Here is a 26,137-nt window from a genome sequence, read left to right as displayed (position 1 = left end):
TCATCTGGCTCGGATGAATGGTCAGCCCAAAATCAGGCAATTTTGCAACTCAGTTGGGTCATACTGAAAATCAGGCTGAAAGGGGCTGGTTTCCTAGATTGGCACCAAGAACTGTAGAAAAACAACAATGTAGAGGAATGCATTTCTTGCAGATTCTGGTTCATACCATGTTGAATCAACACAAATGCAGAAAAAATAACAAAAAATGGAATGCATTTCTTACCACTTGTTCAAAAGGAAAGAGTTAGCACCTGAGCAAACTGCAAATCTGCAATTGATGAAGTGTTTGAAGAATTATGCCTAGAGAGGAAGCTCAAGCTGTAAGTTTGACAAAAGATTAAAATAAATAAAAACTTCAACATTAAACTCAAGTTGTAAGTTCCATTCGGGCAGGGGGGCAGGGGCGACCGGGCTTGTAGCTTACCGGCGGTCGGACTCGGACTGGAGAGTTGCGGTAGGGGTAGGGGCAACTGGGTAGGGGAGTTGCCACCGGACAGTCGATGTGGCGACCGGATAGGGGAGTTAGGGTTTAGGGAAATGGCCGGAAGGTGAGGTGAGCGCCTGAGAGAGGAGGGAGAGAGTAGAGAGAGAGAGGGAGGAAGATGAGTTAAGGTTAAGGGAAATGGCCAAATGGGTTAGCCGGTTAGGGTTCGTGCGGGTGGCCATGCCGGTAAGGGAGGGAGGGTTTTTTTTTTTTTTAAGCAGGTTTTTTTTTTTTTGAAGGGTATATATACCTTGCACCGAGTCGAGCCGAGTTCGAGCTGGATTCAATCCTTGTTGAGTCGAGCTAGGGCAAGCTCGAACTCGTTTTCGAGCTTCAAAAATCAGCTCGACTCGGTTCAAACTCAGCTTCAATCCGAGTCGAGTTGAGCTTTTTCGATTTGAGTCGAGTGAGCCAACCGAGCTAGCTCGGTTCATGTGCACCCCTAGTTACGATACAGGCTGTAATGGCAGTTACACACACACACACATATATATTGAAAAAACCTGTTTTGTAAAGTTACGGAGCTGTTGCAGCTGTTACAGGACTATTATGGGGTCGTTATGGGTCAATTTTTCCAAGAAAGAGATCTTCAGTTTGCCGTGGTTTTTATTAGGGCCTTCTGCATGGGTTTTATAACTTGTATTTGGTCTTAATCAGCTATGAGCGTACGGGTTCTAATTTTATCTGTGGGTTACTGTTTTTTTGTCGCTTGATGTAGTAAACTTTTTATTCCGTATCTTGGTACCATGTTTTCCTCTTTTGGGAAAGCATTAAATGTAGAATCCTTGGCTACTGGTAGGCAGTAGAGTGCAGTTTTCATGTACTCATAGTTTCAAGTTGGTTTTTGAAATGCTGAATGCCCACTACTTCCTATGTTTTTTTCTTTTTTCCACACAAGTTTCCCTGGGGACCCATGGCAGATATTTATATGATCAGGACCATTCATTGTGCAGTTCATGCCATAAGTTGTCATGACCAAAGATCAGCCCAATTGGACTGTCCTTACTGCTTGTTTTGAGGTAAAAATGGCCAGTCCTTGGGCCATGTTTTGAACGAGCAGTTTTGTCTGATAAGCCTGATTTTTTGAGCCATGGCTCATATGGTTGAGCCCACTGTATGAATGGGTTGGATCCTGTACACATCTGCTCTATGTCCCCATGACAACTTGTGCAAAAGCTTGTAGAGTTAGCATTTCTACCTACCCTGCCCATAGTCAGAGCCCATTCTGGTAAGTGAAAAAATCCTTCAAACTTAGTTTGTGGAAAGAAACCAGTAGAATAACAAATTGCATGTTGAATGCTTGCAGGCTTACCAATTCTAGAACTCCAAAAAAAAAAAGAAAAAGAAAAAGAAAAAAGAGAACAAATGGGCGCTACACTATCTCATGTCCCTTCTTGGTAGGTTGCCCCACTCAGTCAGGTGAATTAAAACTTCAGTTGTATTTATTGTGGAAAATCAGTCTCCCTAATTTCTCATTTTGCAGATAATCACAATGTTTTTTTTGTTAACTCTTTTGATGGAGGGTTGGGTAGTTTGGTTCTTGATATGATCGGCCATGTCATCAGTTAGAAGTATCAGAATAGAGTCATTCAAGTTAATACGCAACTTTATTATTATTTTCCCGAAATTAAAGCTTTCCTAAATTTCAATCATGCTTTACAATCATTGTGTACACAAATAGAAGCCTAGGCTGTCTATATACATACATACATACATATATTTATATTTTACTCAATTCAGATCTTGATATAGCAACTGAATTTGCAGGATCAAGTGGCCAAATTTTAATTGGAATCCTTGGGCGTGCTTCCATTCAGCAAAGAAACAGTCTCTTGTTCCAATGCTAAAGGTGGTGGTAGCTAGCACCTGATTGAATTCAACCCTGAGGCTATAAGCATGAACCCCAATAATAACTTGAACCTCAATAATAATGCAATTTGGAGGTGGAAGGTAAGGTTCTCTTGTAATTACAAGACATTGGCATGCTTGATTGAAGGAGATCTCTTAGATGTTCAATGGGATGGCTTAGCATTTCCTCCTTGTCCCTAGAGCTCGACTTGGCTCGGATCGAATGTCGTGTTCAAACTGAGTTGAGCCATTGTTTTAAGCTCGAAAGATTTTTGAGCCGAGCTCGAGCTGACCCTGACTCGGTTCGGAGTTGACCCTGACTCGGTTTGGAGTTCGGATCGGTTCGACTTGGTTTGAATTCGATTCGGCTCGGCTCGTTTCTAATTACAATATATATATATATATATATATATATATATATATATATATATATATATTTATATATATATTTATATATAAATGCTCTTTTTTCATTCGACCCAACCCTAAAATTTTGCCCATTCTGATTTCTGAATCCCCCCTCCCCCCCAATTCCTGCTCGTCGAGTCTCGACGACCAGACGAGTCGCCTCGCCTTCGGCCCTTTGCTCGTGGCTCTCTCTTTCTCTTACTCTTTCACTTGTTGCCTCTGACCCTATTCTCGACTTTGTCTCAATCTCTTTTACTCTCTCTCAATCTCTCTCTCACTCTTGCCCTTCTGCCTCCGGCCCCCTACCCGACTGTTTACCTCGCCTGTCGCCTCTGGCCCTCTGCTCTCGAGTCTTGACTCTCTCAATTGCTCTTACTGTCTCTTATTCTCGCCCATCCGCCTCTGGCCTCCTGCTTGGCTATCCACCTTTACACAGACTCGGCCGCAATTGTCCGGTTTGCCACTATCCAGTCACCTTTTCTGTGTTTTGTCCGCCTTTGTCTGGTCACCTTAGGGCCTGTTTGATTTGTGAAGTAAATGGGAATTAGCTGGGAAATAAGTAATAATTACTTACCAGCGAATTGCCCCTCATTTCCTGTGCGCTGATTCGACGGCGTAGCCTTTTGGCGTTAAAATCGAGGATGGCTGTGAAAGGAATATAGGGCCCACCGTGATGTACATGATATATCAACACCGTTCATCCTGTATGTTAGCCTCATTTAGGCCATGAACTCAAAAATGAGGTAGATCCAAAGCTCCAGTGGACCACACCACAGGAAACAGTGGAAATTTAATGTTTGCCGTATAAAAATTTTGTGGCACTTAGATGTTTTGGCTGAAGCTGATTTTTGTGTTTATCCCTTACCAATTTTAGACTTAGGCCCTAAAATCTTCTAATAAAATAGATGGACGGTGTGGATATGTCATACACATCACAGTGGGGTCCACAAATGCAAGTCAACTTTTTTGGACCAATTTTCGAGGTGGAATTGCATTTGAGAATCCAAACAGCGGAAAAGGTAATAATGAACTTTTGCAAGGGTATTTTCCAGTTCCCTTGAAATCAAACAGGCCCTTAGTGAATTGATTAGTAAATTTGTGAATTGGTTAGTGAATTGATCTCGCCCGTCCGCCTCTGCACAAACTCAACCCCCATTGTTTGGTCTGTCACTATCCAATCACCTTTTCCGAGCAAAACATGGTAACGCTGATGCAGGACAATTAACCACTTGCTCTAAAAGCTCGAACTGTTAGAGTATGGCGAATTAATCCCTTTATCTCATAGCCCAGGCCCCACATCTCATGGGTTAGGACCTCGGCCGAACCCCCTTCGTGGGCCCCAAATCACATGGGCCGCCCACCCCGAGTGTGTCCCCGCATCCCACGAGCTACCCCACTTGAGCCCGGTGTGAAATGCGCATTACTCACCCCTGGTAAGGAATCTCGAACACGAGACCTCCCCCGTGGGCCCCAAATCGCATGGGTCACCCACCCCGAGTGTGCCCCTGCATCCAACAGGCGACCTCACTCGAGCCCAGTGTGAAAATGCCCCTGCATTAATCACCCCCGGTGAGGAGTCTCGAACACGAGACCTCCCGCTCTGATACCAATTTGATGTAGGACAATTAACCACTTGCTCTAAAAGCTCAAACTGTTAGAGTATGGTGAATTAATCCCTTTATCTCATAACCCAGGCCCCACATCTCATGGGTTAGGACCTCGGCCGAACCCCCTTCGTGGGCCCCAAGTCACATGGGCCGCCCACCCCGAGTGTGTCCCCGCATCCCACGGGCTACCCCACTTGAGCCCGGTGTGAAATGCACATTACTCACCCCTGGTAAGGAATCTCGAACACGAGACCTCCCCCGTGGACCCCAAATCACACGGGTCAACCACCTCGAGTGTGCCCCTGCATCCAACAGGCGACCTCACTCAAGCCCAGTGTGAAAATGCCCCTGCATTAAACGCTCAGTTCACCATTGTCCGGTCTCCATAGTGAATTGATCAGTATATTTTCAATTCTACATATATGATGTTGATTAGTTGATGGATTGGGTTTTATCTTTTGTACATTGGATTTTATGTACAAACTTGAAAGCTCAAGCTCGAGCTAGTCTCGAACTCAGCTTGAGCTGGCCTGCCCAGTTTAAGGACCAAGCTGAGCCGAACTCGAGCTCAGGTAGTCTGCTGATCGAGCCGAGCCGAGCTGTGCCAAGCTCGATTTGGTTCGGTTCAATTTCCAGCTCTACTTGTCCCCCTCTTAACTAGTTTGATCTCTGATGTTATTTATGTCTCTCTAAGCCTTTCTTTTCTTCTGCTTTATTATTATTATTAGCTTTTCAAGATATTTTTATGGATTAAAGCAGCGGACCTTTTTCCTTGTCAACCTTGAGATACTGTTGTGTGTCATCACCATTTCCTTGCTATCATTCATCCAACAATAAACTGCACACTATCCAGCTCATGGCTTGTGATTCACTTGTGTCTACCACCCATATTCTTAGCTGCAATTGTGATGTCTTGGACATGTCACGATATTCTCAGTCTTCTTAGAAGGTAATAATATCGGAATCCTATAAAGATTCTGATTATGTGACTTCTTTTTGTTGATATCATTTTTTTTTTTTCACTTTTGTTTATTACAAACAGTTTCTTTTTTTTTTTTCCCTTGGGAATCTCATCTTCACTAAGTTGCCCTCTCTCCGGTTCTTAACCTTCCTCGCTTTATTTTTACATCAGTTGCTTTCCCTTTATTCATAATTTTAATTTTCCAAACACACGACCCCGAATATTGTGAAGTTGCCGAAAGTGATATTTTGCCACTTTAACTGGTCAACCAAGCCACTTGGAGCCAAAACCTGTCAACTATTGATTTCTGGTTGTGTTCAAAGACCAATGTTTGGGTTCTTTGAAGTTAAATGCTCCCAATAAAAAAATCAACAACCTTTAGTGTGATTATTTATTTATTTATTGGGGATTTTACAGAAACTACCTAATTAGTATGGTAACTATTTCAAAACAGCTTTCAAAAAGCTACCTTTTTAGTTGATATAATTATCATTTCACCTTCGATTACATTTGTGTGGGCCCCAACGTGATGTTTATATGAAATTCACCCCGATCATCAGCCGCGCCACCTCATGTCAGGCCAAGGGCCCAAAAATAACCCCATCGGTGATTCAAGTGGATTGCATGATTGGAAGCAATGTTTAGGGCAACGATCACCCTCCAAACTGTTTCCATTGGTGTGGCCCACCTGAATCATGGATGGGCCTAATTTTTATATCCTAATACTTAATTTTGGTGTGGAATCTAATAGTTGGAGTGGATTTCATATAATCATCACGGTGGGCTTGTAAAAATCAAGGGAACACATCTCTTTCCCAATTGTTTTCTTTGGCGTGGCCCACCTTAATCACATGCAACCTAATTTTTTGGCTTTGGGCCTAGACTGGGATTACACATCTAATGGTCGGAGTGGATTTCGGACCTCGCCACAAATCAAGCCGTGGAGTCCCTCTACCACTGTACACATATATTTTTTTTTTTAAAAAAGAATCGCGTGGAAGGTTCACTCTTGATTTTTGACAGGGCTCACCGTGATGTTTATGTAAGATTCACTCAGGCCATTAGATATTTAGTTTGATATTACGCCCAGAGACAAAAATTAGGCTGATCTGTGATTCTGGTGGGTCATACTAGAGGAAATGATTGGGAGAAATACATCCACCCTTGATTTTTAAAGGGCCCATTGTGATAATTATACGAAATCCACTCCAACCATTAGATTCCACAAAAATGTTTAGGCCTATGGCATAAAAATTGTAACCATCTACAATTGACGTGGTCCACACTAATGGAAAGAGCTTGGAGGGTGAATGTTGCTCTGTACACTGTTTCCAATCATGCTGTCAACCTAAATCACAGACGGAGCATATCTTTGTGTCCTTGGCCTAACATGGGGTGACACACCTGGTTGTTGGGGTGGATTTTACATAAACATCACAGTGGGGTCCAATAAAGTCACCGACCTATTTGCTCAGACGGCGGGACATGATGGAAGGTGACAAAAGGTAGTGAAATGATTATTATATTAATTAGTGAGTAGCTTTTTGAAAACCTTTTTGAAAAAGGTACTGGAATGTAAAATCTGTATTAATTAGGTAGTGTTTTTTAAAACAAGTTGTTAACCTCTTAAAATAAGGTTTTTATGGCACCAAGCCTTCTGCCCCCTGCCTACCTCAAGTGCTCTTTTTAATTAATTTGTTTAAGCTATGTTTTACTATCAATATTCAACAATTTCTAGGTCCCTTTTATTCATGCCAATAGTATGGTCTATGTGCCTTGTACATTAACTGTCAGCTGGTAGATTTGTGCAGCATGAAGCTCGGCATTTCCTAATAGCCTAGCCTTGTTGCTCGGAGTTCTTCCATGGGAACTTACATCGCCAAGTTTGGAAGCTTTTGGGGAATTGAGGATCCTTAAATGTGTCGGCAAAGAAAGCTTTCATGGATTTGGGGTTACCCGTGGAAGCAAGTTTTCTAATTTCTTATTTTCTTTATCTTTTAGGAATGGTAAATCCGTCGAATGTAAATGATAACAATGATCCTTTTTTTTTTTTTTTGCTTTATTGTGCATGTTAGAATCTCTGAAATTATGTTTTGAATGTAGTTTTGTGACTATTGCAAACAGCGTGCATTGAATTTTTGTCAATGGGGTAATTGAGCTAAACCTTGTCACTATTCATGTCTTGTTCTTGTTTCTGATTGTTTCTGGAGCTTGCAGTTTATTCCTAAAGCTTTCGTAAGCTCACGTGCTACTATTCACATGGTGTTTGGAACACTCAATCCACCCATGTAATGGGTGGATCCAGTCACCCTGCCCATACATCGGGCCTGTCAACTCTCAGGTAGGTCATACCTGTATGAGAATGATGGATGCTTGATAAAGAACAAGAAAAGGTAATAGGATTTCAGCTGTCAATATTTAGTGTACAGGTGGCCCGCTAAATGAGTGGACTGGCCTACTTTTTGGGAGAACTAATCTAATGGGTAGGATGCTAACTTTTGTGGAACCCAATAAATGGATTTGATTCCTCAACAAGCTTTGTGAAATGCATGCATATAGAAACCACAATCATGATCTCAGACCTCATCCTGGCTCATGGATTGCAACTCATTTTTGGTGGCATCAATTCACTTAGAATAATTTGGGCATTCCATAGCTTATGAAAATGTGACCGGATAATGGTTATCAATGCCCATATCATTTTCCTATATATGCACCACATAATCATATGTAATAACAAATCTCCTTTATGAGGTTTTCTGGTTATTTTCTGTGCTGGTGTATCCCCATTGGACACATTAGTATCATGTGAGTGTGCATTGTCTAGATCTTGGTGTTCTACTTAATTGTAATGATCAATCAGTCGGGGGACGCCCTGATTATCCGAATTTATGATGAAGGGCAGTAAGGCTCGTATTTCTTCCAAAAACCACTTTGCATGGTTCCGTGATCCCACTAATCTGCATATCTCCAAGGAGTTTGACATTGCCGATAGCACCCTTTGGGTCTTTGTGGATATCCAGTGAAATATCCACTATCAGTTTTTTAATCCAATTTCCCTTCATGTAGGTCATAGATTTTTGCTTTGGCTGAGCATCCCTATATGCGTAGATGCCTTGGGCTGGGTTCTTACCTCTCCATGACTTGAAAGGAGTTTTAAGGGTGCCTTTATTGGGAACCCTGTTTAGGAACTATGAAGAGAGCTTCACCCTACATAGATTCGGGTAAGGTGAAGCTAATAATACTACTACTAGCAGTAGGCGACAAAGTCGCTTCGTTACATATCCATTAGGAACTACAATTTTTTTGGTACATTACAGTCATGCATTTACAATCCATGTAGTACCTTTATACATGCTATCAAAGAGTGTTACTCTTGTCGTGCCAGGTTTCAATTCACAATTCACATGCAGGGCAAGAAAGGTTTGAGCAAATTGGGCGTTAAGACTTAGTTTATACAAACTATCATGCAAATCACTGAAACCAACCCACGGCTAATGCTTAAAAACATTGAATCTAGTCATCTACCATTACTAAATCAAAAAGTATAACTCTGTGCATTAAGTTTAGAAATAGAATTTAAGTTGTGTGAAATACGTGGAATCTAAAATATATTTTTAAATCTAAATAATACCAAGTGCTTAAAAATAGCGAGTCACTATTGCTTCTGTTTAGCTTTTCCAATTCTCATTTGTTTGGGCTCCGGTTTGAAAAGAATCCTCGCGGGCCTATTTGTTTTTCCAATTATAGCAGCAATTGGCTGCAAATGGGTAATGATTGCTTACTCCTGTAATTCCGTATTGATGTTAGTGTGATTTGATCGTAATGATGATTGAGCTTAGGGTTTTTGTTTTCTCCATGAATCACTATAAATAAGGTAGTTTTACAACAGAAAATTGTAATGATTACAATTTCTTTCCTTTGACTGCATTTGAATATTGATTCTTGTGCGGAATTCTTGTGTTATCAAACACCTTCCAAAGATAATGATGGCTAATTTACTTGTAATTAGACAGGAAATTGGAAGGCCCTGAATGGATTTGGAAACATGGACAATAGCACCATAGTCTATCCACCAAATGTTAGAAGGTATGCTAGCAAGATTGGTTTTCAAACATATGAAAGTTAAGGATTTACCTTTCTTTTTGAACCATTCGCTTTGCATTCGGGCAAACCTTATATGCCCCTTCTTTTTATAGAAGTAACACCTTAGACCGCCTCTTCCCCTATTTTCCTTCTTCGCTTGTAGGCTATTGGGAGAGGATGATGCTTTATTTGATGATTATCCTTTTCCTTCACTATACTTCTTGTTCTTGTTTTCATACTCTCTATTCACCATGTTTACAAACAACCGTCCTTCCTTTTCTATTATTATTATTATTTCAGTCTGGCTTCCTCTTGACACACATATTAGTCATCTTATTAATGGTCTATTTATCTGTGTGTATTATAATTTATAATGAATCTCGAATGGACCGAATTGTGGAGGTAAAGAGACCAGGATCAACTGGAGCATAAATTTATCATTTACTTTCTTGTTCATTACTCTTAATTTGATAGCAGTGGCTGCCACCTCCAAGGTGTTTCATATTGGTACGGTGGCCGGAATGGCCATTGCCACTACCATTACGATACGTCCCTTGTTGTGGTTGTTTTTTATTTTTTGAAAAAAAAATAAAAAATTTATGATTGTTATGGGACCATTTCAGGGCTGTTACAGGTCATTTTTTTTATATGTAACGACCGTTTTGGCCTTGTAATGCGTAATGAGTACCACTACTACCATTACATAATCGTAATTGTTTTGACATTACCGACTAATATGTGATCATGAATATTAAGGGTTTTATCATATTTCATGGTGGTTGGTCGGGCCATTAAAGTGTTTGCTAATGAATTTTTCGTGGAATGGGAATATTCCCATAAAGAGATTTTGGATATGTTTTTTGCACAAAAGATTCCTTTATTGATTCCTTATGTTTTCGTGATTGTCATCTTTAAGAATATTAAACATGTGATTTGATCTTTATCACTGTTCATATATTACTTTTATCTATTTTAGATGTCAAATCAGTTTGCACAGGGGCAAATCAATCTTGAAAGTAATACCTAAGTTTAGAACACCTAATGCATACCGGACATGCTCGTACCGGTTGGGTAAACTTGATTCATTCAAGATTGGAATATTTGATGGATATGCATGTCGTGAAGCAGGTACATTAACTTTAATAAGCAAGACTCACGTAATTTAGTGCTTTTATAAGTCAAGTGATAATCTAAAGAACTTTCCATAATACTTCTGAGTGACCTAGTGTATGATCACAATTTCTTCCTTTGGGTAAAAACTGCAACATAACAACTATTCATTCAATGACGAGTTATATTGCCCCAGATGGTAGTTTTGACAGTACACCTCAAGAACTAGCAGGCTATAAACCTCTGGGCTCACAGGTTGGTCTAGATTGAGGTGTATATTAAGACATCATGCTAGTTACTTATCTGAAACGCAACAATCACCCCTATGGGGGCCGATCATTATTTTCCATGGCAAACAACTGGAAGCGTTTGGATGAAATAATTATCCAACACATGATTATGGTGCTAAGACATTAATATGATTGGTAAAATACTTGATTTGTCATTAATCGGGTCACTTGGGTGATCACCACACCAATGTCAGATATTAGATTCTGGATCACCATTTATGGCATCCAAACCAATAATGTACTCACTATTTAGACACATTTGCTTATTCACTTCTACTCCCACTAGGGTTCACATATCATTCAATCCGATCACCTATCTTGAGTAGTTTATCACCTTGACAATTGTACAACAATGAAGATTATTCTTTAATCATGTAAATGGATTGGTGTCCTAGGAGTCCCATAGATGAACATGCGGGTCCTAGAGGATTCATCCATTTAATAGTATTTTAAATAAGATTCAAATGCATCATCCAATGGTTTTGATCAATCCACATGATTGTACATCATTTTCACAACTTGATTAGGTGTCACATATGATGTGTACAATGCCCTGCAAAATTGACTATTTAGTTTTGATCATTAGTGCCGAATGGACTGTTCAATTCTGTCAGTAAGCGTCCATCATATGGATAGTTCAGATTTGATAGCAACCATCCACTAATTGACTCTTCCGCAATTCCAATCAGTTTTCAAGTGAATAGTCTAGATTGCTATAAGATGATCTAGATTTAACCGTCATCTTTCAATAATTGGATGGTTCTGACACTTGATAAGATTCGTCGGTGATTGTTCAGCTAGTAGATGGTTCAAATGCGGTGATGATTGTCCGTCAAATCTTTTAACCACAAAATAATTTTGCCCATCTCATTGTCATTATATGGATGGCTTACATCTGTTCAATGTATCTCGTCTTCCAAAGCATAGGCGCTTTGATCCATCCTATGCAATATGCCCAATTGATGAACGGTCCAAATTTGAGGCATTTATGAACAATCATAGGAAAATCTATATTTGTCGCACAACGTCTTGAGTGCATTTCCTTGCCCTATTCAACATGCCTTGGGTGTTGCCACGCAATGTGGGGGAGCTTTTGTGGGCCCGACATGGAGGAGGGGTGGGAAAGGAAGGTAGGGCAATTTGCATCTTGTTTTTCTTACTCTGTGGTGGGTTATTTGGGGGGAGAGAAATAGCAGGTTCTTTCAAAATAGTGCTGGCTCGGTAGAGGAGTTGGTGGGCAGGATAAAGGTGGGAGAGAAATATATATATAGGTTGTAATTTGTGAGGGTTCCCCTCTGTATTTTTTCCCTGCTTTCTTTTTGCTTCGTGGGTCTTTCAATAAAATCTTCATTACTCTTCAGAAAAAAAGGATGGTTCACATTTATCGTATTGTCATCCAGAACGGATGACCTGGATCTAACCTATTGCTGTCAGTTGTTTCAAGGATGAATGACTCATATTTGTCCAACTCAGTTGTCTTATGAACGATTTGGATATGATCAAACTCACGTACCTCCCATGAACAATCCATTAGCTGAATAATAAAAAGGCCTCTACAACGGATCTTGGGCATATGCACGTGAACCCAAAGCTATCAATTCCCATATAATTAAGGGTCTCCAAGCAAGGCACAATCCTTAGAATCCAAACACAAAACTTCATGCATAGTGCTATGGTTTGTACATATTGACTAGAATTGTACTCGGGTATCCTAAAAACAATTTGATTGCTTGTACAAATTGTAAGTTTGGATTTGCACCTTATATCTAGGAACATTGAGTCAATCTAATTCGAGGTATGATTTTAGATCTTTAAAAGTGGCTTTAGGCCTGAACTTTGCATGCAATTTGTCTGAAGGTTACAATAAGGTTGTATTGTAATCACCTTTAACAAACAAGATCATTAATGCACTTTTCAGGATAATCATGAATTTGCAGATGTGCGGTTTCAAACCCTACACTTTGATATCACATGTTGACTTCTATGGAAATCAATGAATGGTGATGATTCCTCAACAAGGATTGTGAAACACAATATTATCAACTAGAAAACCACAAATGATGATATCAACCACGTACCTTTGAGCCATGTCGAACTGGTGATGCATGACACACTTTCATCAACTTCGGTCTCGAAGCTCCACTTGTCCGACGTGTGGACACACTTGGCTCACCTTTTCTTGAATTATCTCTCTTAGTTGTGTGTTAGATATAGGCAGCCTTATAAGTTTGAATTTGGTATGTAGAGGGCCAAGAGTCTCCCTTATTTATAGTCTTTGATTCTCCTCTCCCTTTATAGAAACGAAGTCTTACTAAGACTCTGTTTCCTTTTACATGGTAGTCTCTTCATGTAAAGTTTCCTAATATGATTAGGTTTTGAAGATTTAGAGCCCATGTTTTCCTAAAACACCAAGAGAAGCATGTGCGTGCTTAGGTGTGGGTAACTAAACACTTGAGCTATGCTAACATAGGGCTCTCCTTATGCGTGGGTACGATGCTTCACATGACAAGTTGGCATTTATATTCCAACTATAACGAAGTGATCTTTTTTTTTTTTTTTTGGCAAGCAAATATAACAAAGTGAATGTAGTTCCAAAAAAGCATGCACTATCACTAATTTGGTGTACGGCCTAGTTGAACTCAAAACTTTGTTGTATTTTCGATGGACCGTACCAAACCCATTTGACTTTGCTGCTCATGGTTCTAAATATTGTTTGTACTGAGTTAGAAAATCAAAAAATGAGGTGAGGAGAAGATAAGAAAGGGAAGATCAAGGGTAGTCACTGCACTCTGTAGATATGTCTTGACTTCATTTCGGGTTGGAAATGCGGGGTGCAAAGCTAGAAGCTTCCAACTTGATAATGACTTTTGTAGTTGTCAACCTTTTAAAGCTTACTGAGCTTGCATCCCCTAGACCTCATCCACAATAATCAGCATAGTACAAGTGATATCGTTGGGTTTATGCACCGTTGCTTCTTTTAGAGTATGTTAGTGTAACTCATGTGTAGGGTGGCTCAGACGCATGCACGTTGTGTTCTTTTTGGTATTTAGGAAAACTTGTGCTCTTGGCTATTGAAGCTTAATTATACTAGGAAACTTAACATGAACCAAATGTGTTAGCATGTACAAGGAAAGAAAGTCTTAATGGGACTTGGTTTTTATGATGGGAGAGATGAACCAAATGTTATAAATAAGAGAGACTCTTTTCCCTCAATAAACCAAGATTTTTTTAAAAAAACAAAAAGAAGAAAAAAAAAAAAGGCGAGCTGCCATCTCTAGCACACACCTAAGGATTGAATTTTGGGAGAAGGTAAGCCAAAGGCCTCTACATCGTGGGATGTGAGAGCGACAATTGGAGCCTTTCATCATCAAACCCAAGATTGTAGAGAGAGAAGTGCACTATCCGATTCATGATGACTTTAGATACATGGTTGATCCCCCTTAACTACTGTGGTTTTCTAGTTGTTATAAAGTGTTTCACGATCCTAGTAGATAAATTATAACTTTTGATAGGATTTCATAGCAGTTTACATGTAGTATTAGAGCGTAGATTTCGAGAATGTATGTATGCATATACATGATCACTGGAAATACTGCTTGGATGTTTTTGTCATTAGGTGGTTTTAGATCCTTATTGAGATATGGTGGGCTGAATTTCAACAAGGCTTCTCAATCGCTGCATCATGAACATAAGTGGCCTAAGGTCACTAGGTTGGTGATTGATGCCAAAAGATGTAGGGTTTTGTTGTCCGTCAAATTCATTCAACCATGCATATGACTGCAATATTAGATTCAATATGAAGACGGTATGTATCTTGTAGTTGCCCAATTTTATAAGGGCATTGGTTTATACAAGCATAACTGCAGAGTCCTTGTCCGTCTCAAAGTCCATGACATTAGAGGGTGTATGACAGTGGTCTTTTGGCTCACATCGAGACCAAATCGGAACCTTCTATCCAATTGTACATCCAATGCGGATGCTTTAGATCTGTGGTACAAGCATTAGCAAGAAAATAATCTATTCACCCTCATGTTGACCTTGTCAAATTTGGACATTGTCTTGCTTATGAACTGCCTGTTCATCTAGACAGATCTTGTATGCTGACCTGTATTGCTCATTAATGTGTGGTTAGTGAACACATGATGTATTAGGTGACCTACCATCTTAGGTATAGTGGATTAGGCCCAAACTGTCACTTGATGGCTGGCTATGAGCCAGTTATGTTTGGATCATTGATGATCACATGGATAGATTTGAAGTTGACCATCCATATTATGGATGTCTTATGGACAGATCCAATCAGTTGGCCTTTGGGTTTGTGGATGTTATAAGGGTTGTCCATTTGCTTTTCCATAAGGGTCACTTCAAAAGAAAACAAATTGAATTGTACATGACATGAGCAACTAGGTTTACTGATATGGTGATTCGATCTTTAGGCACCTTGTGCCAAAATGACCATATCTGGGCTGACCCATATGATGGGTGTTGTGTTCAAAATTTGGATTGTACATTTATGGACGTTGTACTTGAGATTAGTTTCATCAGTATGTGGATGCTAATGGTCACTTCCAAGTCATTTTTTTTCTTATGAACTCAATGCGTGTCATGTGTGAAATGTTTAAATCCCAGACGTTGCATATGGATCGATTTTGGATGACATGATCTGCTTGACCATTATATGTATATATTAGTGATCTCGACTATCATATGTCAGAATGTACTAAGGACTAGATCTTATACACCCACTATTGTGCAAAACCAACATATTCACAGTGTGAATTGTTTGAGAACATTATGGGATGACGGATGTGAATCTAAGCTATTAAATGGATGGATTTTGTCCTTAAGAGTTTATGTGCTCACTTTTTGGACTATTGGGACACTAAATCCACTCACATGATTAAAAGAACAATCTCCATATTTGTATAATTGTCTCAAGGAGCTGACACCCTTAGCGGGATGTGATTGGATTGGATGAATGTAGACTCTAAGTGGGAGGCAAAGTGAATATGCTCATAGACCATGCATTGAGGACATGATTAATTCTAATGCCATCAATAGTGATTCAGAGTACAATGTTTGACATTGGTGTGGAAATCACTAAAAGGACTAGCTCAATGTCAAATCAAGGGTTGTGTGGATCATATTAATGTCTCATGGTGCCATAATCATGTTGCGTGATGATGTCGTTAGAACACTTCCAGTTGCCTATGATGTATGGGAACTAGGAAGGATCGATCCAAAGGTACGATCGTTGTGTTTTAGATACATGATTGGCACATGATGTTTTGGTATGTAACTTAATCTAGATTAACCTATGGCCTGAACTCTGAAGGCTCATTTTTTACTGACACTTGGGGTTACTATGAATGCTACCTTATGAGATGATACAACTCATTATTAAGTGGACAATTAGTATGCCACAATTTTGGTCCAAAGGAAGTAATTGTGATTATATTGGTCCAAAGGCTCATTTTTTTTTTATTGACACTTGGAGTTACTATGAAGACGACCTTATGAGGTGATACAATTTATTATTGAGTGGGTAATTAGTATACCACAATTTTGCTCCAAAAGAAGTAATTATGATTATATACTAGGTCACTCACTAGAGGCGTTAAGGAAAGTTCTCTAGGTGATTGCTAGAAATCTTGAACCACTTAATGATGCTTGTTTTCTTAAATTAGTTCATGTACTTTTTTTATTACATGAGTATGCCTCAAATATTTTGGTCCTAAATGGATCGAACTTTCCTAATTGGCATCAGGTCCTGTGTGAATTAAGTCTGTTGGATTTAGATCTTGCTCTGCAAATTGACTGGCGCACTATGTTGTCTGATACAACATCTGCAGAAGATAAGGCATTGTATAAACATTGAGCATAAAATCATTTGAGCTTTATGTTTTTAAAGATGAAAATTGTGAAGAAGATTAGGGATTAATGGAGGAATCCTCTAATGTAAAAGCATACATTAAAATCTGGTAGGGAACCGTTTCCATTATGTTGTAAATTCATTAGTGGGTACTTTAATGGGGTGACTTGCTACCATAAAGTATAATGAAACCTGTGGTATTCATGATCATATCCTAAAAATGACAGACTTTGTTGTAAAATTAAGGGCACCAAACATAAAATAAGATAACGAGTTCATGGTCTACTCTGTCCTAACCCTTGTGCCTCTGTAGTTTGGTCCGCTCAAGATTCATTAACTCACAAAGAGAAAAAAACGATTATTAATGACTTGACTAATGTATGCGTAAGAGGAAGCGAGATTGAGATAGGAATGAAAGCTGTCTATACACATAGTGATCAGAGAATTCAAAAAGAAGAACAAGAAACATGGTAAAGCAAAGGGATAGGGACTAAATAAAGCATCCTCATATGCTGAAGGCTTACAAACTAAGAAGAAAGAGGAGAAGGGGAAGTGAGGTCTAGGGTCTTACAATGGACATGCAAGATTGCCTGAAAAGCAGTAGTGACCTACCTATTAATTTGAAATGAAAGGTAAATCTTTAATTTTTTGCATGTTTTGAAACTAATTTTGCTAGTATACCTTTACCACTTGGTGGATGGTCTTTGTTTCCAATTCCATCCAGGGATTCCTTTCAAGTTGGAGCCCAAAAAAAGTTGAATAAACCATTTAGATTGGGAACTGGATTAAAGCTCAAGCAGAAGTGGGCCGGAATTGCAAATGGTGAAAAAAAAAATTGAGAATGAAAAGCATGATGCCTGTGAGCTCTCCTGCCGGCTGTGTATTATGCTTGACATGCAGGTACTTAGAAATGGTATTAGGTGGCATATATTAACTCAAATTAAACCAATTAAATTGTGGATCCCATCCACGTTAAGTTATTGTATAAAAGTCAGGTGGGTTAAACAATAATAATCACTGATTCGTGGACACTTGTTTTTTTTTTTTTAAATAAAATAAAATAAGGCAACTAGATATTTCTTTCATCTCTAGCTGTCCCATTAGTGCCAACAATGTACTAGTTTGATAATCAAACAAGAGTTATTTTTGGTCCATCCAGTTAGTGCCAATGATGTACGAGTTTGATAATCAAACAAGAATTATTTTGGGTCCATGAAACATTTAAACTGGTGCCCATAATTTGGATGGTTTGTTTTGAATTATTTATATGCCATGTAAGCTATTTCTTAGTAATTTCTCTGTGCCCGTGTATCACACATTACACTCTACCAGAGTATCAAAGTATTTTCTATTTAAAAAGGGGAGTTGTATGATACTCTAGTAACTATAACATTCATAAATTGTACACGTCATATATAAACTCAAATTAAACCAATTAAATTGTGGAACCCACTGTTGCTAAGTCACTGTCCCAAAATTATATTGTTTGAACGATCCTGGCTTTTGATTCGTGGACACTTGTTTGTTGAAACAAGACCATTGGATATTTTTTATTCGTAATTGTCCAATAAATGTCCACCAATCTCATTGTTAGATGAGGAAATAATCCTAATTTTTGGGTTATGAGACGATTTGGATAATGTAATTTTAATTAATTGGTTGTGTTTCATACATGTCTTCTATGATTTATAAATTATATGAACTGATTTTTCATATAGTTGCATCACTTTTGTCAGGCGCATAGTTTATGGCCCCATACAAAGTAGGAAACTTATCATGTGTACTAGTTTTTTTTTTTTTTGTCATCTTTTGAAATCTAACTCTGAAGTTTGTAGGAGGATAGGGTTGTGATATAAAATTATATAGCTTAGGAAGAATGAGATAAGAAGCCTCAGGGATCACTCCAGATCCTTGGATGCTAAGAACCATTTAACCATTCTTTTCTCATTGTTTGACCATGTGAATATGCCTTCTGCTGGGCTTGTGATGTGCATTGACTAAACCTACCAAGGTTCAAAATGGATACTTGGGCTCGTTTGTATGGGAATGAATCCCAACTTTATTTAATTTTGATTTTGTTATCCGAAAGGATTTAATTCTGAAAAAGTAGGGTGTGCTTGGATTCTCCCAAATGCTCTAGGCCTGAGGAGGTTCTTGAAAGGTGCCATTCTTTGAGGTCTTTCGTTGTGTGAAATGAAATGGATGGGTGGTGGGGATATCCCATCTGATTCAACCAAAGCTGCTTTCATGCAAACAGGCCCTTATGCATGCAAATAAATCATATTTAGTTATGCCATTGAAGTTGCAACCATCATAGGATGGGAAGGAATCTATATTGCTATGCCCTTTTCATGCTTTGCCACTTAAAAATGAGTTCATCTCATCTTAGTTAATGGATATTATGTACTAGACTGCATTCCCAGTATTGACTTGCATGGTATTGAAACATCCATAGATTATTAGTTGTTACTTTTGTTCCTTCTTGTGAGTATTACAAGTTTCAGCTGCTGGAGAAATTACAGTGTGTATGCATGTCTGTGACTGTTGGCTCATGAGAAGGTTTGGTGCTTCCTTTCATGGGTTATACTTGCTCCTTGTGTGCTTACATTTCATCTTTCAGAAGACCTTTGCTAAGAAAACAGCCACCTCTCAACATGAGCATGGGTGGGTACCATTGATTTGATGACCTTTGTAAATGTCAGGCAGTTCCAAGTCATCAGGCTGGCTTAAAATGCGTGAAGATGACAGACGGCCTTAAAAAACTTGCCAATGGTTAACACATGGCCCCAAGTGCTGTTCCTGCTTTGAATTGCACCCCTGCCCCCACTTCCTAGCTGGTCACACCTGATAACATGTTGAAACAGTTGCTTTCCCATACCCTAACCTGAATCTATTGGCAATTTGTTTCATGCTTATTGCAATTATAAGCCCATCTGATTTGATTAATTTTTACTGTGTGTGTGTGTGAGAGAGAACCACTTAAGCAATGGATCTACCTCATTTTTGGGCTCGTAACTTAAAATGATCTGAGAAAAGGGATGGACTCTGTGGATTTGCCCCCACCCAAGATCTGTCCACAGTCTGCCTCCCGCAGAGAGGATTTCATTCGCAAGCCCATGTACTCCCATTTCATTTCCGTGCATTTACTTGCATGCAAACACACTTCAAATGTCATTTACCTTCATTTACTGTCAATTCCCCTCATTTACTTCCATCCAAACGTCCGTAAGCTCAAATGCCCAAGTACAGGCACCCACATGTATCACATGGACCATATGCAACTGCCCAAATGTTGTTTCATATGTATTGGTATATGACCCACTCTCCCCTCTACCCCCAATTACCAACATAATGCATCTCTGTTGATGTGTGGATTCCAGTCTATCATGTTTTGGAAGCAATGCTCTTGAAATAAGATAGGTTGTTGGTAAACTAATTCATAATGCATATCACTGGTGATGGTTTGTGACAGAGAACCATCAATTTGGATATTCTGATGGAGTGCCTCACGGATATTGACTTGGTTGGTTTGGATTTTCAGATGAGGAATGCTAATTGGATGGGAGTACCATTGATGCACGTGGAAGATGTGTAAGAGATTCAAACCGCTCATCGAGTAGGCCTCTTCATAGTTGGCTTATGGAATAGAACCTGGCAGTTTAAATGGTCCAAGCACTTGATTTGAGAAAGAAAAAAAAAAGTCCACCCACTCTTTCTTGGATCTGCTATAACAATGTAGTAAGGATTGACTGACCATACTGATTGTTATACCTTGACTCATATATGGTGAAGCTCTCCTGATGAGTGGTCCAGATTGATTACATCCCTACTGCATGTCACTTGCAATTAACATTCCTCTTTTCATATGATGCAGATGCATTAGAGTATCTAATTGCTATTTTTTTTTTTGATAGAAGAGTCGGATGTATTGCTCTAAGGCTAGGATTTCACCATAAAGAAAGCTGATTAGCAGCTTAGATGGGCTTATATCATCTTAATCTTACCCTGTCATTTAGGGCCCATTTGGATACCACCAAATAAGTTACTTTTTGTACTTGCAGCAATAGATAAGTAACTTATTTCAGATAAGTTTGGTTTATGATTAGTTATAAGTAACTTTTTTACCTAAAAGTACTTAAATCACTTCAGTTAATTTTTTTAGCTTTTATACTTTTCATGAGTTACTGAAGAGGCATAGGAGAGAAGAAAGAGAGGAGAAGCTGATAAGTAGGTTGTTTACTAAACATATTTTCTTAATATGTCAAAACTAAGATAAGTTACTTCTAGCATAAATAACTTATCTTAAGCAACTTACTAGGGCCCGTTTGGATACCACCAAATAAGTTGCTTTTTCTACTTGCAGCATTAGATAAGTAAGTTGGTTTATGATCAATTATAAGTAGCTTTTCTTATTTAAAGTTAATCACTTCAATTTGATAAGTAGAAATTAAGGTAAGCTACTTAAGTCATAAGTAACTTACGATCCAAACAACCCCTTGGGGCTGGGTTGAAACTCGCAGAGGCCATGCCATTAGAAAGGACTGCAGGCTTTTTGCATGGATATGATAGAGCTATAAACGGTGTGGATGAATGATAAGAAGAATGTTAGTTACAGACTGCCCATCTTCAAATGCCAAATACAGGTCTGTGCATCTCTACATCCATACAATGGAGATATATGGACGGTGGATAGCAAACTCATCGGACAACCAGCTAACACAAAACACCAGAATTTCCAATACAGCATGTTACTAGTCCGAGCTATGGCTAGGAACCATGGGCCATCCTCTGGAGAGTCGAGCCAATAAGCCCTTGGGCCTTGACTGGGTGAGTTTCCACTCGACTCGAAGAGTCGAATTAAAAACCATGATTGACCTCTCAGATGTTAGCATGGTTCCATCCACTAGTGGGAACAAAACTGGCAATGAAATAGATTCTTTTGGTTGGGGGTTTGTTGTCTATGTTATTTTAAAGAAGCAATTCTTTAGAAGAGGTCTGTCAGAAACAGCTATCAAAATGATGTAGGGAGTGTATTAGGTGAGACTCTGGATCTGCTGAGGTGGGTGGGACCACGTACTGTTGGGCTTACTGTGATGTGTGTGACTGCATCCATGTTGTCCATCCGTATTGAAAGATCATTTTAGGGCATGATCCAAAATATGAAGCAGATCCAAATCTCAGGTGGACCATAATATAGGAAACAGTGATAATTGTCCGTTAAAAACTTCTTGTGGGCCATAAAAGTTTTGGATCAAGCTGATATTTGTGTGGTCTCTTTATCAAGATCTTTGTGACCTTATCAACTGGTTGGATGGAAAATAAACATTCTAGTGGCCCCATGAAGCTCTTAATGGTGGGGATTCAATCACTATTGTTTCACGTGGTATGGTCCACATAAGATTTGGATCTGCTTCATTTTTGGGATCATGCCCTAAAATGAGCTTTCAAAACAGTTGGATGGTGTGGATTTAAGGCACATACATCATTGTGAGCCCCAAAGTCAGGGGTTCCACCCACCTTGGTGGATCCCGGGTCTCATCTAAATACGATGATGTAAGACTTTTGTAAGATAGGCCTGCTTGTTCAGTGGTTTGGATCTACATATAATATAGATAATTTGATTGTATGTGAAGTTTTAGAGCAGTTTTGATGGGTTAAAAACTCATTCATCCTACATTTATAAAAACAAATTTGGTCGTAAGATGTTTCCCAAAATACAATGATACCATTTGGTTATAAACTTTTATTATTCAATGCTTAATTGATGTAGAGGGGTCACGGACACTTTCATGACCAAAATAAACCAAAGAAGGCCCGATCAAAGGCGGAAGTGATCAAGACCGGTGGAACCCTAAAGCAGATATATCTCACAAACTGGAATGAGTTATTTGACGTATAATATATGATTTTGGAGTAGGAGAAGCTACTTCAGCCACCCAACCGAATTTGCAAGAATTCATTAGATTGGTGGTTGAAAGTCCATTTTAATTTCGTTTTTAACATAACTCTTGATCCTTTGAGCTTTAGGAGTTGTGCCAAACATGAAAAGGGCTTAGAAAAATTAGAAGAATAGCGTGATTAGGTCAAATTAGACAGTTACTATTTTTGGCTGAAAACCATGAAGTTAGTGGAATTCATGACTGTCTATAAATAGTAAGTTTACTATTTATAGTAAGTCACGTTTTAAGGGAGTTTGAGTTGGAGTTTGATTATGAAACTTCTTCCTATGTAAATAGAATTATAAATTTATTTTTATTATCAATCAATTTAATTTTGAATTTGTTAGAATTATTTCTATTCTCCTATTTTACCTCATGGATTCAAGAAATCTCTAAGAGGAGTTTAGAGAAACTTCTTGGATTCGGAGTAGTTATCCCTGAGGAAGACGGTAATTGAGCTCATCACGTCCATCCCTGCGTCATTAATGAGACTATATTTAAAGGAGAAAAAGTAGGATTAGAGAATATATCATCGAGACATTTGTTGTTTATGGGATTCAAATATAAGACATTCTGATATGATATTACGTTAAATCACCACTTTCTCTAAAAGTTCAAGTGGATAGAGAATGGCGTATCAATGTATACCAAGGGACTTTAACATGAACCATTTGTGCTAAGGCAGGCTGTGCACAAGCTGTCCAAAAAATCCCCCAACAAAATGGTTCCTATCTTCGAGTGAAGAGATGCACCGCACGGTTCATAACATGCGAGGCCCATCAGATGAATGGTCTGGGTCACCTCGAGAACAGTCCTACTTGTTTTCCTGTTTTGTTAGAGTGCCTGAAAAGGCAGATTCAACAGGTGATTCATGGTTCATGTGCACACCTGTGGTAATCTTAACCATTCACCATCGTGCAGCAATCACGATAGGTCCACTATGGAACAATTTTAACGCAGTCGATTTATTCTGGCAGACTTAGACTATGGAGATGACAAAGTATTCTAATATGAAGCTATGGACCGTATCGATTTGATGGGGAGATGGTGTGTGGAGATGATGAAATCGGATGGAATGGTGCGGTTTATATAGGCCTCGAGTTTAGACCCGTTCTTTGTGTGGAATTCAATGGTCCGAACGTTTGAAAAATGTTTCGGCCGTTGTCCATTAATCTCAGGCGTTTCTTTTATCGGACCGTTATGGCTTTTAAAAGTGGCTATCCGTTTTTGGACCGTTGTGACTTTTAAGGTAGCCATCTGTTTAAGGAACGGCTGGACGTTTCGGATTTAAGATCCGACTGTCTCAGTCACTTATAAAACTCAGGCTCATTTCCAACATTTCAGATCCATATCGCCCTAAGGCTTTGACCAGACCCATCGCACCGAGGTCGCACCAGTTCGCAAGGGAGCGACCACTCTGCGACACGTGCGAAGTGCAAAGTGTGCCATCTAGCGCCACTACAACCACACTGCCACACTACCCACGCCCTCGCCCTCATCCACACCCACGCCCGTGCGTGCCTGCGTGTGTTCCGCAACCCGTGTTTCATCTCTTTCAAAAAGTTCCAAGTAAGAACACCCTTCTCAACATCTCATATAAACCACAACTTTTCTTTGCATTTTCGATGTGGGCCAAAGCACACACACCGCACTTTTTAATTTAAAAATTCAAAAAAGTATTATGGCGGGAAAATCCTGAAATTTTGAAAATTTTGAATTTTTATTTTTTTAAAATTATTTTTTAAACCACTGATTTTCAACAATCCCCCACTGGTTTTTAAAATAATGAAAACTCTGCCAGAATAATAATAGTTATTATGCATAAAGAAAGATATCTTGCGATTTGAATCTTTCCTTAGTGTAAGCATTTTAAAGTTATTTCGAAATTTCTGGTTGCCGCAGCATTGAACCAGTTATTCCTTTATGATATAACCGAAAATACTACACACATAATAGCTTATGCGTTAGGTGTTCCTTTATAATCTCGCTTAGCACTTTTAATGGCCATGTGCTTATCCTGTTTCATGAACGATCCCGAGATAACTCTAAGTCTCATGAGAAGCGGCACCACTTCTACGTTCACATAGGTGAAATCCTTCCAGTGTTTCCGTTTAAAACACTTGTCTTGTTTGACTGGATTTCATTAAGAGTTCAATACTCATCCCTCTTTATAACGGCCAGCACTATCATCTTGGATGAGGTTTTTTATTTATTTAGTGCTGAAACTTTTCACTTATCAGTGAATTGTTGTTACCCATTAAACCCAATATTTAGAGATTTTCTAATTTAGGGTTGGGTTTCTTTCACTGGTGAAACTTTAAGTAAAGAGTTTCAACCTCATCCCTCTAGATGTTGTCCTTACTACCTCTCTCGTTAGAGGTTTAGTAAAAGGATCAGCCAAGTTATTACTTGATTTTACATATGAGATCGCAATGATTCCATCTTGAATCAATTGTCTTACATAGTCATGTCGCAAACTTATGTGCCTGGACTTCCCATTATAGGTACCACTATAGGCTCTTGCTAGAGTAGCTTCACTATCACAATGAAGTGAAACAGCCGGTATAGGCTTCGCATAAAATGGGATTTCTAAAAGAAGATCCCTTAACCACTCAGCCTCTTTGCCTGTAGCAGCTAAAGCTATGAACTCAGATTCCATAGTTGAGTGCGTTATGCAAGTTTATTTCTTGGATCCCCAAGATACAGCTGCACCTCCTAGGGTGAATATCCACCCTGTAGTGGACTTGTTGTCCCCTGCACTCGATATCCAACTTGCATCGGTATATCCTTCCAATACTGCTGAAAATTCTGAGTAAAATAGCCCTAGTTCTTTGGTTTCTTTAAGATAACCTAGAACTCTACTAATTGCTTTCCAGTGTTCAACACTTGGATTACTTGTAAACCTACTTAGTTTACTCACAGCGTATGCTATATCCGGTCTTGTGCATTGCATCGCATACATAAGACTACCTATAGCACTAGCATACTCTAGTTGTGCAACTGCTCTTCCACTGTTTTCTTTTAACTTGATACTTGGATCAAACGGGGTCTTTGCCTCTTTAATTTTCAAGTGATTAAACTTGTTTATTATTTTCTCAATATAATGAGACTGGCATAATGCAAAACCCCCACTATGTTTTTTAACTTTGATACCTAATATGGTATCCACTTGTCCAAGATCTTTCATTTTGAAAACTGAAGAGAGAAACTTTTTGGTTTCAGTTACCCCTTCCATTTTATTACTGATTATTAACATATCATCTACATACAAGCATATGATTATAACATAATCATTACATACTTTTGAATATATGCATTTATCAGCAATATTGTGTTCAAAACCATAAGACAGAACTTTAGAATCAAATTTATCATGCCACTGTTTTGGTGCTTGTTTTAATCCATACAAAGACTTAACAAGTCTACATACTTTTCTTTCATTTCCTGGTAGAACAAACCCTTCTGGTTGCTCCATGTAAACCTCCTCATCGAGATCACCATTTAGGAATGCTGTCTTCACGTCCATTTGATG

At 38.9% G+C, this 26,137-nt stretch overlaps 1 long non-coding RNA gene across 2 annotated transcripts; it reads left to right on the top strand.

Moving 5' to 3' along the window:
* The first annotated feature begins 1,077 nt into the window (after positions 1–1,077).
* Positions 1,078–9,710, top strand: LOC131231395 (uncharacterized). Of its 2 annotated transcripts, XR_009164341.1 has the most exons (4): positions 1,078–1,881; positions 2,252–2,434; positions 7,120–7,457; positions 9,325–9,710. It is a non-coding gene; the product is annotated as an uncharacterized LOC131231395 (long non-coding RNA). The 2 variants fall into 2 exon arrangements; XR_009164340.1 differs by having other exon boundaries at positions 7,120–9,710.
* Positions 9,711–26,137: the final 16,427 nt, after the last annotated feature.

Source organism: Magnolia sinica, chromosome 17 (genome assembly GCF_029962835.1).
Source record: "Magnolia sinica isolate HGM2019 chromosome 17, MsV1, whole genome shotgun sequence".
Lineage (NCBI taxonomy): Eukaryota > Viridiplantae > Streptophyta > Magnoliopsida > Magnoliales > Magnoliaceae > Magnolia > Magnolia sinica.
Note: the sequence above shows the minus strand (reverse complement) of the source record. Positions and strands in the feature narration are given on the sequence as shown.